Below are 20572 nucleotides of genomic sequence, written 5' to 3' on the forward strand. Positions count from 1 at the left end.
CATAAAACATGAACTAGCGGAGCAAGTGAGGGTCCGCGCCATCATATTCGCAACGCTACAAACGCGCATGAACTGTAAAATCCAACACATACATAATATCAAATGAAAGAGGATTGCATTACCTTTCGAATGACATCAATCCCACAAAACAGTATTTATAAGGAGATGAGTAATGACCTGCCAAAAAGTACCTAAACTGCCACATTCAGTGGGACCGTGGCCTTAAGGTAATATTTAGGTATATGTGAAAATAAGGGAAACCTTGCTGGTTTTAAGGAAATTTTGGGCACCGTATATATCTGAAAGTTTTAAAGGTCAATTATGATTTTTTTAGGTAGTATTAAATGTCAGCGCCTTTGGCTGTATTTGGGTTATTCTCTCCATTCTTTTAGCGGTTTCTTTTGTGATCATAAGGCAACACTGAGCAGCACTCAAACAACTTTTTTCGGCAAATCAGTTTTCATCCCCCTCTCGCCCTCGTGACACCTGTGGAGGAAGGGACAAGCCAAACTGAAGCTTTTGAGAGTGCCGATGCGCCTTCTCGAAAAAGAAAGCTTGAGTGCAAGAAGGAATAATGCGATGTCTGGAGATACAGACTTAACATGTCCAAAATACAGGCTTACCACGACTAATAATATTTTCTGCCGTGCACAAAATGGTACTTTTAACTGTGTGTCGTGTTCCGTGTGTTCGAGTTTGAGAACTCTCGCCTGTGTTACACCTTTTGTTTTGGACTGACTAATATGATAAGCGCTAATTAAGTCATTAAAGCAGTACGATCTTTGATGATGCGCAAAACATCTATGGCGAAGATAGGGATTCATTCGACAGATGGAATGTCTCTTCGCCAGATTGGCCTTGGCCACGGTTTTGGCCTGATAAACACATTTTTGCTAAACGTACGGCGTATAACGGCTATATAATATACAGGTTGCTTTTTTGTATACTTACAGATTTGTTTTAAAAAAGCCATGAAAGCTGCATTTCTGCGATTTATGCAAGTAAGTTATACGGCCAGGGGACATTAGGAGGGTGGTTAATCTTTGCGATAAGTCGGGTAATTAATTAAAATTTGTGAATGAACTTTTTAGTTTGTGAAAATAGTCATTTGCTGAGCGTCGTCCTAAACCCCTAAATCAGTAATTTTTAGAAATACTTAGAGCGCGTGAGAAGCGCAGTAGTGCTCTAAAGTTACCACTCGTAGAGCAGGCTGGGGCTAGAGCCAGACAGAAAATGTGAACGACGTGAATAAGCCTCTGGTGCGTTCTTGTATTCTTAATGCTGTTTGTTTTTCATTTGTCGTGGTACCTGTGGGCAAGGACGTGCCGGGCCTGTCATTTCACGAGACCCCAAGCAACACCTGGGACCATGGAAAGTGACCGAAGCTCATTTCGAGGAAAGACTGCGTGCCAAATCGTACCTCATACTACTCAGTAGTATGCGGCAGGCAGCTTTTGGTGATGGACATCAAGGAAGGCCAGCTCACCACGATGCTACATCGGGACGTGCCATGTTACAGTGTCGTAGGACGGCAGCTACGATTGATGTGGGAACCATCGCACAATGCCTCTCTTTATCGTGCATGTGTTTCCCGTTTACTTTGTCGGCTGATGCAATCAAAACAGGTTTCGGTGGAGGCTATCATGTTGGCAGGTTACAACCGCCTGCGCATTCAGCTTATTGGTGATTTCACTTGGTTACTCGTTTCAGTGGAATGTCTAATCTTGATTCTGTTTGTCCATAATCTATTCATTGACTGGCTTGTTCCAGAGTAACTCAGTTGGTCTGTTTAAGGAAGCCTCGAGAGAATGCTCTGCTAAGGCTGCACTAGCCTCGAAAATTATTTTTCTTGAGACCGAGAGACCACCTGATTTTATTTTGAGCAAGCTGGCACACTGCAGAGGAAGAATGACCTAGATTTAGCATGAGGTAATAGGTTTGTCTAGAGTATATTCCATTTGTTGCTGAAAAAGAGGTGTCACACTTAATTAAAAAGACAAGTTAAACAAAAACATTATTAGGTATTTGGGTTAAGAAAGCTGTGCATACTTTAGCTCAGCGTTCAGTATTTTGCGCACATTTTACTTTGTAGCTGTAAGTTCATCTATGATGACTATATAATCTATGATTTTAAAATGCCATCATTGAGACGCTCCTACGTTCTTTAGTTCACTTGGAGCATGTAAAATACATTGGACGAGACAGACAACCGCACTTGGGCGTCCATCATATGTCTGAGCTGTGCTTTAATTTCTTTTTTCAGTTGAAGTGTATCTCAATTGCTTGGCTCAATTAGTATCTACTTGTACTGAATGTTGTTTACAGGGTTGCGAAGCCACAGGGGACTTGTGCGCTTGTAAGTGGTTGGTAAGTTGCGTCACCAATCACCATGAGCCCCGAGCCCAGCGTGGGTTCAGACCCCTGCATGCCTGGCAGGGCCAGGTGTCAACTGGAGTCTTGGCAGTGTAGCCGAGCCCGGGCTAGGTTTCCTTCAAGGGCCCCCCGGGTTAGGCAACACACCACCCCAGTCCGCGCTCCTCACAGAGAGGTGTCCCGCGTTGGCTCGCCCAGGACGATTCGGTCAGTCGCTTTGCTTCACCTCTCCTTTCTTCTGACTTTATTCTCCATCCCTCTTTTCAGCCTGCCATCTTTCACTAACGTGGAAGTTTGGGCTAGTTGGTATTTCATGATTAAAATTTAAAACAGCGCAAGGACACGGACAAGAACAAGAAGGTAGAAGAACAGCGCCTTGTCCGTCTACCTTCTTGTTCTTGTCCATGTCCTTGCGCTGTTTTAATTTTTAGTCATCTTTCAGATGTAACAGAATTCTTCGAGAGTGGAGAGGAATTATATAGACGCTTTAAACACGCGCAAGATTGAGCCGCCATAGCCAACCGTCTCTCGTCTTACCGAGATGCCGAGCCAATGAAGCGCGCATTGACCAGCCTCCTCAAATGCCTATGCTGGAGAGAATGACACAGTAACACCCATCGTGGTAATTACCTGTCGTGCTGTGCCAATGATGAAGTGAAGCGAATGGAATGAAAGGACACAAAATCTGCAGGTCGTTTATGGCGGCTCCCATGCACAGCTGCCTGAAAGCGTCTATAGCCCATGGGTGTTGAAAACCACCAGGTTGTGAGATGGTGACGCCGAATACTTTACTATGAAAATATCTCACTCCATGAAAATCCGACGGCCTTGGCACGAATAGGCTTTGCATGGTTGCCAAAACTGGATGCGCAGCAGGCTCAGGGTTTTTCTCTTTGAATAGACTGATCTCACAGCCAGTTTCGTTCAGCAGCCACTGCCACAATGCATTGAAGGAACTTTACAATTTTGCATGTGGGAGAACACTGCTGGAGCTTTGCGCATGACGAGACGACACGAGCCGTCTTGTGCACTGCCGCCTGCCTCCTGCGAACTAAAATTATGGCAGCGTCACTCACGTGTGGAACGCTTAGGGCCCTGTCACACTGAGGCAACACGATAGCAACAGCAACACAGCACGTTGTCGAACAGTCGGGCAACTTGTTGCTCGCTCCCCGTGGTGTCCAATAAACTTGTCACATTGCGGCAACAGCTGCACAACATGGACGACAACGAAAATGTTGCCTCGGTATGATAGCTTTCGGCAACAAAAACAGCAGCAACTTGCGTTGGACATTGTGTGCTGCCCTAATCGATGGCTGAGCGAATTTCGGGCCGGCATCACGACAACACGCATAGCTTCGATGGCAGAGCTAGTTACCTATCAATAAAATCTTACTCAAATAAGGGCTTGGAAAACGTTATTTAACAATAATTAAGGCTGGCGTGCAGCTAAAATAATTTTATGAATGTTGTTACTCTGTAATAACTGCGGAAGGTGATTGTCGAATTGGTCACAGCCACGGTCGTGAACGTTCAGAATGGTGTTGAAATTAGAACTACCAAGTGGCCAGCTCACATTACTGCTAGAGAAATAAAATGGCATGCCTACTTATCAGCTGTTTAAGTAAAATAAAAAGAATCCAGGAAAGCAAAGATGAAAAAAATCGAAACAATAAAATGACCACTCTGATGATGATTGTTGATGCTTGGAACTTGGAAGCAGCTGCTACCGGACACCTGATTTTTTTTCTTTTCAAAAATACCCGGGTTACTTGGTGAATGATGCGATCCCATAGCAGGCAGTAGGCAATTAGACAGCGATGAAAAATATTTATTCCACCGATTGTTATGAAGGCTGATCGTGACGGTGTCGGAGTTTTTAAGCAGTGTCAGTTCAGCTCAACACCACGCTACAAAAGACGCTTTGGGGTGCTGCCGGCACTTGCTCAGTCTTACAGTAGAAATAGAAATTGCATGAAAGAAAGAACCGCGGACAGAAACACTTCATACGGTGGCCTAAATCCCGAACATACATCAGCGATCTCACTTTCCTCGGTTTGGGCTATCTGCTTTGTCAGCGAATGGAGAACATTTTGATAAAATCAAAGGTACAAAATACTCCCCGTGTCAAGTTTTCTAATCACAGTCACTGGTTGATGTCATCCCGCGGTAATTTCTTCCTTTTGACCGAAGTAGCACTTTGTAGTCACATTTCCAGCACCGCCGCCGCGCCGCACAAGAACGAAAGTAAACAATCAAGATGGGAGAGCGTTCCCCGTGTTGTGTCCGCCGTCAGCGCGGTGTGACAGGGTGGTCGGTCAACAAATCGACAAACACGGTTGCCGGGCAGCAGCACCATGTTGCCCGGCCGTTGTTGCCGCAATGTGACAGGGGTACCGGCAACATGATTTCCTCTTGTTGCCGTATAGAGTTGTCCAACTGCTGCCTCAGTGTGACAGGGCTTTTAGTGCGATCGGTCTATTGGGACGATTGGTGGCAGCAATAGATGACTGTTACCATCTATGGTTACGGACACCTGGAGCACTAGTCGAGGCAGCTGTCTCTAGTGTCTCGGCTTTTCTTGGTACGCCAACGGCAGCCCTCTCCCTTGGTGTGGCATGACTGCTCTACAGCGCGGACGGTGTGATCCTCATGCATTCTCTCAGATGCGTGTTGTCTACACCGCTAGGAGAGTAGCAGCGCACCCACAGTGCTAAACTGTGGGTGCGCTGGCGTAAATGAATGGAGACGAAGGTATTTTTCCTGATAAAGTATTTGGAGACATTGTCAACTGGCATGCTTGCAGCCAGGCTAGCAATGACCTTGGAGAGGTGACTCGCATCCCAAATGTCCCAGATGCCCCTGTCTCATTTCGATCACTGCAATTAGCCCCGAGAAGTTTGCGTGGCGCCCCCTTACGGCGAACCGGGATGACGTCACGGCGAGGAGAGAATTTTTCCCCGACTCGCCCGCTCGCCCTGTGGAGGCTGGGACGACGCTAGCTGACGGCGCGTTCTTTTCTATTTACTTTTTTTGGTGTGTTTTTTCGTAGGAAGTGTAAATTTTTATATTGAGGTATGGCCGGTAGCTACAGGCGAAACTTCAACCAACATTTTAAGCATGGTTGACAGGGCAGGCAACGCATGAATCGCAGCTGGTATATGAAAATAAAGAGATATGGCCACAATTGGAGGAGCATCACTATAGATTTACATTTTGCACAATAAATGCTGCTGATGGTCTGAATAAATTGGCAGGCTATGTATTCTATTTTTTTTGTATCTCTGTTTTTAAACAAGATCGCCGAAGCAGAAAAGCTGCATGCTGCTCGAGCAACATGTTAAATACAGCCTGGGCCATGAAGAGAGAATTACAAGTAAGACAGCCCAAGTGCAGGGGAAAAGTAAAAAAAAAAAGGAACATTTATTATATACATTGCTCGCATTTGACCTTTGCTGGATTCGGATAGTATTTCAATGGACTACACGGGTGGTATCTGTGGACTTGTTTATATCAACCCTCAAGTAATGCATAACAAACGTAAGCGAAGGTGTCTAGCTCGTTATTAGCCCCTTAAGCCCTAAAATTGAAATTTTACTTAGATCGAATTGTCCTGAAGCTAAAATACCTGAAGCTTTTCTCCCGCAGACTGTCGCCTTTCACAGGTTCCACATTTTCTGCTGCTAGTGCTGCATCTACCATTGGACAGACGTTCGAATGCTTGCTTTTACTCCCGTTTTCCTCTGATGTCAGAGAGTCCAGCTCTAGGGAGTTTGGAGGCTGAGGAAGCTTTGGGGACCTGCAGCAGTGTCCCTTTTAATTGGAAATGACAATTCAGACTAAACGGTGTATTTTCGGAATACCCAAGGCTGGAATAAAGAATGTCAGGAAAAAGTATAAACATTCCATATTACGGCACTATTGCCGTGCATAGTTTGGCAGTTCAATACATATACAGAAAACTGGGGGCAATTCGGCCGTTTTTGCTGCTACCATACAAACTAATTTCCAGTAATTGTGCAGCTTTTAAGAAATATGTCTGCATGCGTGTATAAACTATATCATTAATTCACGAAGAAGCTACATTTATTTAAAACAACCCTGTTCCACGAGCACTTTCAAGATCATCAGACGCAGGGCCTTTAAAACATCTGCGAACCAGCGCTTGCAGAGTGGCAGCGCAGAGTCAGGGTCGCGAGCTAATTTGCCGACCACCCAAAGGCCCATTATATAAATGCCACTTCAAATGCCTTGAAAGCGGTATGTAATATAATCTTAAATCATGAACGTGCAAGGAACAGAATTCCAGCGTTTGAAACACTCGCGGCACCGCTTCACCGACCCCTCGCAAGATTGCCTTGTTCGTGTGGGCGGACGGGGAGGTTCATCGGCGGAATCGCCTCCGCCGATAGCTTTCGGGATTTTTAACCCAATTTTAAAGTTAAAAGGGACAAGCAGGCTAATAAAATGTACGGAAGCACGTCAATATCGGCCTAACTCAACGTCCTGTACACCAGGTAAACGAAGTCCAGCTCCTCGAAGAGCTTGCGGCACACAACGCCAAACCAGGAAACCGGTGCTGGGAAGCGAGCCGATGCGAGATCGCGGAGCGGAGTACTCCCCCTGACGTCACGGTACACCTCATCCAATCCGGGCGCGGCGACCGCAGCGACGCTTGTGTTCGCTCTCGGGTACTAATAGACCCTTTCCGAAATTCAGTGCCATCTGGTGGTTCGAAAAGCTGTTTAGGTTTTGCCATATCAATGGCGGAAATGCACTTCTATCGGCCCCGTCACTTTCGCAAGTCAACGTCACGCGAGGAATTGTTCAGTGTGAGTTCTTTCTCGATCACTTTCAGTTCGATGGTGACCAAGAACCTGCATTCAGAACAAAGCTCCAAACCACTCAGATGCCTCGAGAAAATTCTATACACCAAAGTGCTTTAAAGCCGATTGTGTGCCGCCCACAGATCGACTGAATCTGAGTTATTAGAAATAAACGCTTACGTAGTTCTTGTGTTCCATTCCTACGTCGCGTCGTACCGACCCCCCGAACGTGCAGGCCTCGCATCATCCACTTAGAAGCCTCTTCAACATCTTCCTTTATCAGTCACTAGAAGGCCGCCATTGGTATGGCACAGATGCCGTTCCACAGATGATGATAGTGATCAAAGTGGCCAGACTGAATTTCGGAAAGGGTGTAATACACCCTTTCCGTTCTCTAGATGCTCTATTAAATTTGACAGTTGTAAGTAAGCACTCTGTCCTGTCCCCTCCTTCTATTCTTAGTACTTTGCGCTTTTAAAAACCACCGTCTAGATGTTCAACTAACTAGCCCCCCAATTAATTCTGATGCAATTAACAGCTTGCCGCTAGATCCCTAGCAGTCGAGGCCGGTGAGCAAACTGAGTCAGGAAGGGTGCCTCTTAGCCTTAAATTCATTCCAAATATACTTTTGGGTACCCCCTCATACTTTTTTTGATCGCTCAAGCTGGTTTTACGGCCCAGTATCTTGCTTGGTGTAAATCATATCCCTTTTTGTGTTGTACATATTTTCAGATATTTTTTTTTAGAATGGTGAATTGACTGCAGTGTTGCATGTTTTAATATGTTTGTACTGCATACATGACATTGTTGTTGTTTTTTTTTTGGTTAAATGTTCCTTGTTTGCATGTAAGTTTATTGGTTTGTTTCATATTCAAAGGTGCCAAAAAGAAAGCTGCAAGGTTGTTTCTGGCTTCAGAAAGTATCATTACTATAATTATTATGGTTTGATAGCCCAGTGCTGGAAAAAGGTTCCATTTCGGATTTCCATTTCCACAAAGTTTCAAAAGTTGTTTCTTTAAAACAAGGTTGTTTTAAAAGGTCTAATTATTTTTTAAAGGCAAGTGTTTTCAATATGAACTTGTATATCAGGTTTGGAAAATAAAAAAAATACAAAGAATTGTTACCCGAACACTGTCTCCATTATAGCCACTTTATATACTGTATATACAGTATAGTTTTGGTTGTAATGCCCTAAAGTTTTCAGCTTAATACACTGTTTATATGGAGTGCCCCCATGCTTGGAAAGTGCCAACCTTTTGTTAACAGAAAACTGCAAGATTTAAAATAATTTAATAGGCGTGTAGAGGTTCTCCAAATCCAGCACATAAAAAAAAAAACACGGCTATGCTAGTTTATATATATATATATATATATATATATATATATATATATATATATATACAATTGCACCACAATACTTTTTTTAACATAAGTTTAATTTAGGGGTCTCTAAAGTGGAGCGAGTAGAGCGAGTCATCGGTTGCTCGACTAACACTGGAAAGTGTGCCGCCAGTGTTTGCCCGCTACAATTAAGTCGCCTATTCGCTAGCACTGAATTTAAGAGAAAAAATAACGAATTGAACAACACAAAACTAAGATATATGTTACCTTTGGCCGATTACTGATTAGGAATGCAGATATTATTGACACTTTTGCTGATATTACACGCGTGGAACGAGTATGGGGCAACATGGCTTGAGTAAGCTTATCACTGCGTGAATCTGAAACCGAAACTGAAACCGCATGCCGTGCGGTGTAACTTTAGCCGATTAGGTTCATATCATGTTACCTTTTGAAGCGCTAGATTAAGAGAGATGTCTAGCCCGCCAATTTAAATACACAAAGGACTTGTATACCCATAATACTTGTTAATGCTCTTTGTATTCATCTAGTAAACAACGGCACTCACTTGCCGAATGGTTCTCAGAAAATGGTAGGGCATATATACGAATCGGGTCGATAGGGTGGTTAGAGTAGGGTCGCGGACGTGTGGTGTTGGACTTGGCTGTACCATGGTGCGCTACTGACATGTATGTGCCCTTAACAGTGTTCGGTATGCTGGTTGGTGTTCGTGCGGTGAGTGTGCCGGTGATGAGTTGTTTGCCGTCAAATCTGAAATATACAAAAAAAAAATTTTAACGCCATCTAGTGGTCACTACTACTGCACTATAGGTGGCGCAAGCTGCCGCCCAATTCAATAAGCGAAGTGTTGAGCTGTCATGTATCCATTAAATTACGGACAGCTGGGCCCGTTTTCTCGAACGCGAACCGTGGGTTAAAGTTAACTATTCTCCCTAGAAGGGGGAATTATAGGTCACGTGACTGGGGGTAGAGCAGGGGCGCCGAGGGAGGAGCAGTACTTGTACAAGCAAAATGGCCGCGACGTCGCTTGATGAGGGCTAATTGTTCTGCTTGGTTCTGCTGAACATTCATTTCGATCCGGCTGTTATATTAATGACGCACCATCCACCTATTAGCACGTGAAGCAACAAAGCGGTAGTTCAGAGGGACTAAACGCATCACTCTTCAGCAGTCAAGGATCCAAGACATATGACGGTATATAAGCCTTGCAAGTGTTTTTATGGTGAGTAAAAAAATGTTTTGCGAACAAGTGTTGGTACATATTTATACTAACACGTTTAATTTGTTACACTATGCACGCCAACCCGTGAGCAGCGATTACTTTGCGGAGAAAGGGGGTTATCCTCGAGAAAGTCTTCGTTCCGGGTGAACACCTCGGTCATTGTACTGTTTTTTGTTCGCAGTGCGCCAACAGTATGCCGACAGCATCGAGGTTTCTACATATACCCGGTGGCCAGCAATTCAACAGTGACCAGAAGCTTAGCTTTACGCTGAAGCAGTGCCGCTGCGTCTGTTTCTGACCGCGACTGTCGGTCGATGCATCCACCAATGGGAAAGCTACGAGCGCGGTATACGAATCAACCTTGCCGATGTCATCTGCAGAAGTCGCAGAAACGAGAAATAAACAAATACTTACCACCACAAAGAAAGTTGATGAGATCATCCTTTGGTTTGTTTTTTTCGTTTTTAAAAGTGACATAAGAATTATCTTACGTCTTATTGCGATATGTAGCAAAACGCAGGTGTGCAGGTAGAGAAACCAAGGTAGCAGACGATAGTGTCCTGTCCGCAAACGTCGATTGAAAATAGACCAAGCGTCAGCATCGGGGGTTTGCGAACAGAGGCAAAAACGTATGACATTAGACGAGAGGTTGAAGTTAATTCTGGAAGTTGGGGCAAGAAGGGAACAAATTATGGGAAAATTCGGTCCTGCAGTTACTGCACACACAAGACAGCAGGCGTGGCTCGACATTAGAGAGTTTTAGAATAAGGGCCCCAAAGCTTGGGGAACCCAACGCTTGGGGTACCCAACGCAATGACACCTTACGCAGCGTGCTTAAAGAATAGGGTTTGTGACGACGCAACGCGGCACGCTCGCCTTTTTCGCATGCAGCGCCATTGTGGACAACGAACGAGCGTCTTAACAGTGACAAATTATTAGAACGCAAAACATTTGCGCTGAAACGACACTTTATTGTGGCTTGCGGTTCAAATAATAGGGAGGTAATAAAAGTTATAAGTGATTTTTTGAAAACTTCAATGGGAAAATGGAGCCCACTTTTGCCCGTTTTCGGTTTCTACTGCCATAGAGCCCCATGTGTTTGAAAAGTCCGCCGGCCGCCATTTTCCCGTTGAAATTTTCAGAAAATCACTTATAACTTTTGATTAGGTTATCGGATCGGGCTGAAACTTTGCCATCTGGTTGTGACCTCTAGCTCTACCTTTGGGCGGAGAATGAGCGTTCGGCGATGCCTAGTTCATTTTTGCACTAAAAAAAAACCGTGTAAATTTTCTTTTGTGACACCCTGTATATTGTGAAAGAAAGAGAAATAGGAAGCTTCAAATATGAAGCCCACGTTGTGGTTTTTCTTTCTTCTTTTTTCTCATCTTTTTTTTTCGTCGTGACCTTATAATGTCAGTTTTGTCCTTTTCTACGGCAACTTAGTAACGTATCTGTTTTTATTCTTTCTTCTTTTTACCTTGTGGGTGCGCGTGGGCTTCATGTATGAAGCTTCCTCTTTTTCTCTCTTTCACATATACATAAGTTGGGTGTCAGCGCTCTTTCCTGTGTTCTATTTTCTTCCTCCTGTGCTTGCGCGCTGTTTTAGGTATTGGCGACGTGCGCGACCGAAAGCGTCGCTGTGGTCGACCTTCCACGATTGGCCGAACGCTGACTATGACGTCAGAAAAGGATTTATCATCGACGGAAATAAGAGTAATGAAAGAACTTTAATTTTGACGGTGTTGGCAGTGTTCCTTTGAGAGCGCAATGATTTCAAGCTTCTAACATGCTATTTACAAACATCGAACTTGTTGTTTGCAAGGTAATGACGTCACACGGGGGAACCGTAGGAGGGCGCCACCAAAACATCTCGCCGCTAATAGCTCGTTCTCGAATTGTTTGGGCGTTCGTGTGCGCTTTGACCATCTGCAGTCGCAGATTTAGGCCTTCAACAATGCCGAGACTGAGGCGAACGCGAGCGCGCATACTCTGCGAGCAGCTGCACTATTTAGATCTGAGCTGGAGCGACTTTGAAGCCTTGAAATACTTGTTTTCAAGCTGCAGGTATCGTGCCACGAACAAAATCTACTCAGAGCCACGGAGTAGCAATGCGTTGCCATGTCAACGGTTACCGCGTATGTTTAGGCTTAGAAACGGCCAGAATCGGAGACGATCTTTAAAATGGGGCCTGCCCACCGCTCATTCTTTGTGATTTGAGCGAGATAAAGCAAAGCGAAAGCCGGTTGCACTATTCATTGGCAATGAAATTGGCTAATACTGCAGCGACCATGGGGAATTTGCTCCGAAGCGAGCGGAAAGGGCGCCGCCATGTTTGCCGACGCAACCCGGCCCCAAGCAATTGGGGGCCCAAGCGCCAACCCACAGCCCCAAATGGAGTTTGGGTTCTCCGCATGCGCAGTGCTGAGCGCCTATTTCTTTGGGGCCCCCAAGCTTTGGGCCCCCTTATCTAAAACTCTCTATTGCCGATGCAATGTATGAGCAAGGAGCTCAAAGGACCGTAAAACAACTGAAGAAACCTCCTTAAAATATGCAGAAAGGTGTACAGCGCCTACAAGAAGCATGAAGGACGCACAGGTGAGACGGAGGAATTCGCATATTTCGAAAATCAAACTAGTTTTCGGTTGTTTGCTTTAAAGATGAGGGGGGGGGGGGGGGGGGGGCAGGTACACAAAAACTAAACAGAACCTTTTCTGCCATGGAATATAACGCCGTATTAGCATTTAATTTTTTTTATGGCATGACTGATGACAGATATAAAAGTGAGTGTTGACGTGTAACTTTCCACAGCATTCCCTCCCCTGTGCTAAAACAGTAATAAAAGCAAATGAGGGAACATCTGAAAACAATTTATTGAAATTTGCTTTAACAGTGTTTTATAAGTAACCGAGACAGACATGAAACAGCAAAAAGTGTGGTAGACCTGAGACAGAGGAAAGCAAAATGTTGAAAGCACACCACCTAAACTGTGCCTTTTCTGTTATTTTTAACATAAAACAGGTCCTGAAACTTAGGGCACAGTTGTTCATCGAACACTTTGCTGAATGCCCTACACTACTGCGTCCTCAAGGCACACAGAAAGCACTATGTACAAAGTTGACTGCAGCACAATTGCACGCAGCGAAGTGCATATCGGAAGGTCAATGTTGCGAGATCGCTCCACTGCAATGTTAAGAAGTTACATTTCTGCCTCACAGTATAAATTACTATGCTTTCAATTGACGTTTCATAATGCCGTTGGATTTCTGCTGTTTATGTTCTAGTTTGGTAGTTGGTTATTGATCCCCATTCCACTCTGCAATGCCACTGGGGCCCGGGTGACTACGGAATGAAAATAATGTGCATTCATTTGGTAGGTGCCGGCCCGAACCCCCATGAACTGACGCCCCTAATTCAGGCAGTTCTCGACGTGATCGGCGTCCACTCGCCGAACCTGTGTGGGCTCGACGTCATTGAGGGCGACACTGAAGAGTGAGTGGATTACTTTTACTTCAGTCTGTATGACAAGTCAACAGCACTGGGTGCCGGGCATGCAGAACTGAATGGCGGGACCTTAAGAAACTGATGTGAGAACAGGGAGATTGTAAAAAATGTCATAGTGCCATAACACAATATGTAATTAGAAATCAGCGCACTTTCATGTATCACTACTGCGTGATGCAGGTTAGGGATAGGGAGACCAGGCTAGCGGACGTACTGCACTGCCTTTGGGTCACTTATGACAAGCATGTAATTATGAATTTCTCTTCATTTTACTCATACGGCTGCATAGTTGCTCTACAAACAACCTGCAAAAAAAAAAAAAAAAACACACACACAGAAGGATATGTAGCAAAATGTGCTCATTAATAACATAACTAACAACCAGACAACAGAACTACCGATGTAACAAAGGCAGATAGATATCCGAACAAAGAAGAGTTGTAGTACACTTTTTGATGGTTGAAGGAATGCAAGGTGGTGATATTTAGTTCTAACCTCTTAACCAACAGGTGCAACATATAAGACAATATGCTTCCTTCAAAAAAAAAAAAAAAAAGGTATAACTCTGTTGCTACGCATGATATTTGATGGGTGTTTGAATGAGTGAACAAACTCATCGATTCTGCTGTGACGAACTTGCGCGGAACGCAAAAAGGAAAGAGGTAGCCTTGCTGGCATCAGTTATCGGTTTAACAGCAGGATTGAAACTTACAACATTACTATATTTTGACTTAAAATATTATACTAGATGGATAACAACCTGCGGAAGAAGGGGATAAACAAAATGACTGGCTTGTTTCACTGATGGATGACGCATCTTACTGCTCAATCAAAAATAATTATTGTAGTTCTATATCCAGCCGTTTATTACAGTACCTAGGTACTTTTTGTTTCCTAGGCACCATGGTTTACCAAAATGGGTTTACCATCGCTTCGAGAAAACCGGCCCTGGTCTGCAATCCACTGCCCTCCCTACCTCTCGTTCAATAACAATCGTGATAATTGTGCCCCCAGCTGAATGGGTGCTCCGTGCGCTGAATAGCGCGAAGTGCGTGCACAGTCGCGGTGCGGATAACCAGGGACTTGAATGTGAATAACGAATGCCAACCGGTGAGCAGGAGCGTTGAACGGTGGAAACCGAACCCGCTTGAATCGGTGATGCCTCGCCTCGCCGCTGTCAACCGAAAACGCCGGATCGCTTACGGCAAGCCCAGCGAGTAGATACTATGTTCAATAAAGACGGCATTCTAGTTGTCGCTATACGATTCCACCTTTGATTGTTTTCTGTCCGCGAAGCAAATCCAGCCGGCCGCGCGAAAGCAGTCGCGGACAAACCCCGTGATTCCCCCCCTCACATTGTCGCCCCTACTCGTAACTAGGTGCGGTGCCGGTGCTTCGAGGCGCGTTTTGGAGTGCTTTAGTGCGTGCGGAAGACAGCGAACGGGCGTGCGCACTTGAGAATCGTATTATAGAAAAAGAAGTCCAGCTCGCTAGGCCTTGCTCGTAATGCTCCACTGTCGCTTGCCAACCGCCATCTTGCTTTTGTGGGTGGTCACCATGACTACCTGTTGATTGCGTGCCGTGTGCAGTGTTGGCGGTAACGCGTTACAAGTAACGGCGTTACCGGTAACGCGTTACTTTTTTTGGTAACGTAGTAACGTACTCGTTACTTTTCCGAAGAAGTAACGGGTAACGTACTTACGTTACTTATTTTGAGTAACGTGTAACGAAATTACGTTACGTTACTTTACTTCCTAGAACTTAAAAAAAAAAATATTCAATTTTTTTTTGTGTGTTTTTAAGTGCCCAGTCATAAATTCCTTGGTCAAAAATGCCGCTGTCCTCCACTTTTCTTTGACGTCGGTGCTCGTCAGATTTGACGTCACACACCACCTGCCACTGGTTTTCTCCCACGGCTCGTTGACCTCGCTACCGCCGTTGCCTCGGCTGGAAGGCCAAGGATGTATTTGGGAGATTCCTGCGTCGAAGCCTGCGTTTCGCTTCCCGCTGGGAAAGAGAATGACACCTTCGTGTCATTTCCTTTCCCGTTTTCCATGTTATAAATCAGCTTCATATATACTTCCGCGTTTTATCTCGTAACTATTCGGGTGAAACCCTAAAAAAGAGAGGGTAATTAAGTTTCCGCATGGACATATTTTAGCTATGGCGCTTACGCACACATCAAACGTCGAAACAGCAAATGTTTTAGTTCGCAAATAAAAAGTAACGCAACAGTAACGTGCGTTACTTTTTATCAGTAACGGTAACGGTAACGCGTTCCTTTTATTTTGAGGTAACGTTGGTTGGTAACGCGTTACATTTATTTGCAAGTAACGAGTAACGTATTTAGTTACTTTTTTTCGGTAACGAATACAACACTGGCCGTGTGCCTACCCATGGGGTCGTTCGTATAACTAAGGGGGGGGGGGGGGGGGGGGAGCGATATGTGTCGGCTTCTGACTACCCCAAAGGGTAGTCAGTACTCAGAAGCCGTCACAGAAGCCCTCTATCCTTTTGTTGAGAGTGTGGCTCAGTTTTGTAAAAGGAGCATGGAGACTATAGCCAAGCAAGTGCTTCGCAGCGCACGCGCAAATAAAATGTAGTTTCGCGGGAGACTCCCGTCACATCGTCCGACGCCGAACGGTTGACAATGTCTATGCGTCTCCGTGAGTCGAGTATTTATTTAGGCGAAAGTCTTATATGTATCATCGTTCAGTCGACCTTCAAAGTCCCTAAGCGAAAACACGTCGGCGACGCAAAAAATACGAAAACACATCGGCGACCAAAAAAAGTAACGAGATACAGTATCTCGACACTATAATAACGCGATACTACCCAAGACTGCGCTGACATAACAAAACAAAGCGCGGAGGCTTTAGTTTTTTTTTAAGTGTTGACCTGTCCGTCCGGTCGGTCGGTTCGTGCACTGCGTCTTGTACACTGCAACCTCACGTGGTTCAAGGGGTGCAGGGGTGGGACTGGAGCTCGGCAAACAGTAAGCGCTGACATCTTCGATCCCTAGATGAAGTACGAGAAAGAGAACGACAGAAAATCCAAAGAAGGAATCAGATGCAAGGTTAGGCGTGTTCATTTTGCATCTATTGGTCGTTTAACTTTATACAAGGGTCACTACCTTATACATTGCATGCCACCGGTGTTTTCTTAAGACTGGCTCACAATGTTGCAACCGACTACGAACGAGTCCGACAGAACGGGGTTTTAATCCGCTTACTATCGCCACTGCTGCTGCGCGGCGCGGTCACAAGCCGTTTGATCGGCTTGCGAACGCGCCGCGTCGCACTGAACCTGCTGTCACAGCAGGTTCAGTGCGTCTTCACGTTCAAACGGCCTTCTGATTGTTCAAACGACTGCGAGCAGTAGACCGAACGTTGCCGGTAAGTGCGGGCCTAAAAATACCCCTGGGTCATTTTTGGATGTAAGTACACTCTAAGAAAAAAGGGAGCGTGACTTGCTCCCTCAGGGGGGAAAATACGCTGACACAATCATTCCTCCCCTAGAGTAGCAACTGTAACGGGAGCAACTTTTGCTCCCCTACCGTTAGTCCCTCAAAGTTGAACCCCAGGACTAACTTTTGCACCCTTGCATTTAGGCCGCTGAGACTAAATGTTGCGCCCTTACCTAATTTATTCCTAAATTGCGCCCTTACACACCGGCGCTTTTTAATGTCAAATTCAAAATTGGTAAAAAGCATGTTACCGCTGGTTTCTACACTCATCACATTCACAACGCTTATATCACATTTCTACACGTAATATACATTTTAGCACAGACAAGGAATTAGAACCAAGATGACACACGCACAACACACACACAATGACACACTAACTCAATTTTTTTTATTGTCACAGGCTAATTCAATCGTCAACCCCAAGAGCTGCCCATGCGCCTTTTATACTGATCAAATGAAAGGAGTCGTTTTGTCAGTGACCATCACAACCATGAGCGATGTTACAAATATGGTGCTGCTTTCGCACCAATATTGTTCTCCAATATTATTGCTAAACTTTCCAAGGAGTGTATCTCTTACTAAGCAGTAACGGTACACACAGTAATTATTTGTGACAGTCTATAAAACAGCGTCCTAATAGGCTCCCAGCAGCCATGTTCTCGCTTCCCCGCATAGACTGCCAAACTTTGCGCATGCGCGTCTCCGTGGCAACTGCATCGTCCCTTGCGAAAAAAAAACAACAACAACAACAACAAAACAACAACACAGGGTTTTGTAGAATACAAAAAGAAAAGAAGACAGAAGTAACCTTTTTTTGTTTTTGGAAACGTTTTTAAAACGTTCTACGCGGCTATTTTCAACCCAGTTAAACCAAAAACAAAATATAAAAGCTTTCAAAGCACGTTTCGAAGCATGCAAAAGGGAAGGACGCCAGCACAACGGTCAAAGCCGCATGGCCAGTGCATCAACAACGGCGGCGTTCAAGTCAGCGCGGGCTTTCACGACGTGCTGGTACAGAGGCTACGATCGTTATAAAGTGAGCTACAACCCTTAAACATGGCCCCTCCTGCAATGTGTGATGCTAGGATTGTCTGTGGATACCTCCCCCTGCGTTCCGAAACAGTAAGTGCGTCGTTAGCGCTGGCCATCGGCGATGCAGCAGACGCCGCCATCTTGTCCACGCGTCTTTTTCTCCCGCACTGTTGCTCCCGCGCTCCTCTCGCTGCTTTTTCTCCCGCGCTTTTGCTCCTGCGGCTGCTTTTGCTCCCCGCGCCCCTCTGTTAGTCCCGGTCGAGTGCAGTTAGTCCTCAACATTTGCGCACGGTACGTAGCTCGAACCAGATGGTCTCTTCGGGGAGCAAATGGGAGTTCAGAGGACCAAATGCTGCCGTTAGTACTTTGAGACCATCTTTTTTCTTAGAGTGTAGGCTCTGCGTAAACAGTAGATACAAGGATATGTTGACCACTGTTACCTGTGGCCATCCCCGGCTTGTTATGCCCGATTCACTTGGTTGGATTCGTTTTGCGATTCTCAGTATCGATGTCGAGCATCTCAGTTGCCGTCCACGCATTTGTAGCCTGAGCGACGTCGCGACTGAACATAGCGAGCGAAATCTCATAATGTGAATCAGGCTTCAGCGCCCATTCTGCGGCGTTCACGCGGAAGGAATAGCCGCGCGTCACATTATTTAAGTGAAGTTTTGCGATGTAACGAGCCTCGTAAATTTCGCTCAGGCCACCAAAGTGATAAGAACTTGCTAAGAAGACGTAAAATAAACAATTCAAATTAAAAAAGAACGGGGACTCATACTCAAGCCCACAACATCAAATTCCAATGGTGTGTTTATCCGGGACGCGGCGCTTCTTGCCCAGACCCCATCGCGCATGCGCAGCGCCGGTGCCGTGCGGCCTGTGCCGCTAGAGGCGCTCCGGTTTGTTTTTAAACATGAGTTGGTGACCTGTTGCCCCAAGGTTCGATAGTTTGTGTTAAACTAAGATGGTAAGATAAACAAAGGCGAGACCAAATCGAATTTCAGCAATTTGTAATCATAAAAAAAGAAGCTAATCCTATAACATAGAATAAGATTAAAAAACGAAATATTTACAGCAGAAGCGACAGTGTTCCGTTTGGTTTCTTCCGATGGAGGTGTTACTCTTTAAACCTCAGTCTTCGAGTTTACGTGTGCCATAGGGAGAATGAAGTTTGGAGCCTCACGGAGCAATGTCGGGTGTCCTGGGTTGCTCGTGCTACTCCAGTTCAAACGGAGCTCGAATAGCTGGGCGGCTATGTCGGCGACTCTCGGGCTTTTCCCGAACGGAGGTCTCAATGGTCCGCTGCCTTGGAGACTTGATCCGGCGGGTTCCTGATTACCAGCGACTTGCAAGTTGCAACCCAGTTTAGGACGTTTACTCGAGCGCCATGGCCTGGCTGTCGGTCGCTGGCTGTTCCACCTCGAATCTCTAATCCCGTTCCTCTTCGCGCCTCTTGCGTCGTCTTCCTTTTTTGTCCATTCGGCATGAACGTCATCACACCTCTCACTTTGCTGTAGAGTGTAGATGATAAATTTAGCTAGTGCAGTACAACCACTAACGTGGGGTTTTTAACGTTCTTCACGGAGTAGTGATTACACGGACGCGAACGCGTGCCGGTACGACACTCATCCTGGCAGAAACGGGCAGGGGAGCGGGTGGGGTTCGAATCCATCAGGAGGTTCTGCAGCACAACGTTTCACTCCACTCTACGAGCTGAGACTCGTTAGCCCACACGGCCACCCAACGCCCGGATTCGACCCCGTGGGAGTTTTGACCGAAACCCTGAACGCGCACCCCACATTCGCAGCTGCGCGGCGCTACGCGAATCCTTCAAGGTCATCCCAGCGCATACTTACTTTGCAAGTTCCTCACTGGAGGAATATCCGGCGCTGGCGGCGCCACCGCTTTAGGGTGCCCACATGTCTGTCTGTCTCAGGGTGAAGACATCCAGCGTTGCACTGAATGTGCCAGCGCGTGACGCTCTGGCGCACTCGGTGCGTGACTTGGGCGGTAAAATGGCGTCTATAAATTAGCCAAAGCTACCTCCTCGAGCTGGGTGACACCGGATTGCGTGCACTTCAAAATGCATAAAAAAATTTAAAAAAAACGATTGGGCGGAAAAAGGACTGAGATTTCACCACTCAAGCAAAAGCGCGCGTGTGGATGGAGGCACTCTACACCAACGTTACTGGAGCAAGCTCAGTTTCACACCTCCGCCTGGGACGTGGGCTCAGTGGCGGTCACGAGAACCAACAGCGCTGCAGTCGAGTCTTGCTTCCGGATTGTCTAGCCCGCCAAGCTTGAATAGCAATACTTGAGCTTAGGCGAGTTATTGATTCATACTAAAACTTCACAGCGCAAGAAAACAAACGCACACAAAAATAAATTTCAAACACTCAAAGAAAGAACACTCACAATGCGCTGACTCTGATCTCTGTGGCACATCATCTTTTTTTTGCTATTATACACATGGAAGTACTAAGAAAAGGAGGAAAAGAAAAAAAGAAAAGGAAGCTCTCAACGCAGTGGTAGAAGACAACACGACAACACGCGAGACAGGGAAGCAAGATCCAACTGCAGCGCCGCTAGTTCTCGTAACCGACACCTGGGCCACTCCCTTGTGCAGGCTAGAATAGGGAGCTGCGAAACTGAGCTTGCTCCAGTAACGTTGGCTACCACTGCGTTGAGAGCTTCCTTTTCTTTTCTTTTTTCCCCGTTTTTTTTTTTTACTTCTATGTGTATAATATTAAAAAAAAACGATGATGAAGATGAAGTGTAATACACTAC

The sequence above is a fragment of the Ixodes scapularis genome, unplaced genomic scaffold, assembly GCF_016920785.2.
Source record: "Ixodes scapularis isolate PalLabHiFi unplaced genomic scaffold, ASM1692078v2 PGA_scaffold3__209_contigs__length_174095766, whole genome shotgun sequence".
NCBI lineage: Eukaryota > Metazoa > Arthropoda > Arachnida > Ixodida > Ixodidae > Ixodes > Ixodes scapularis.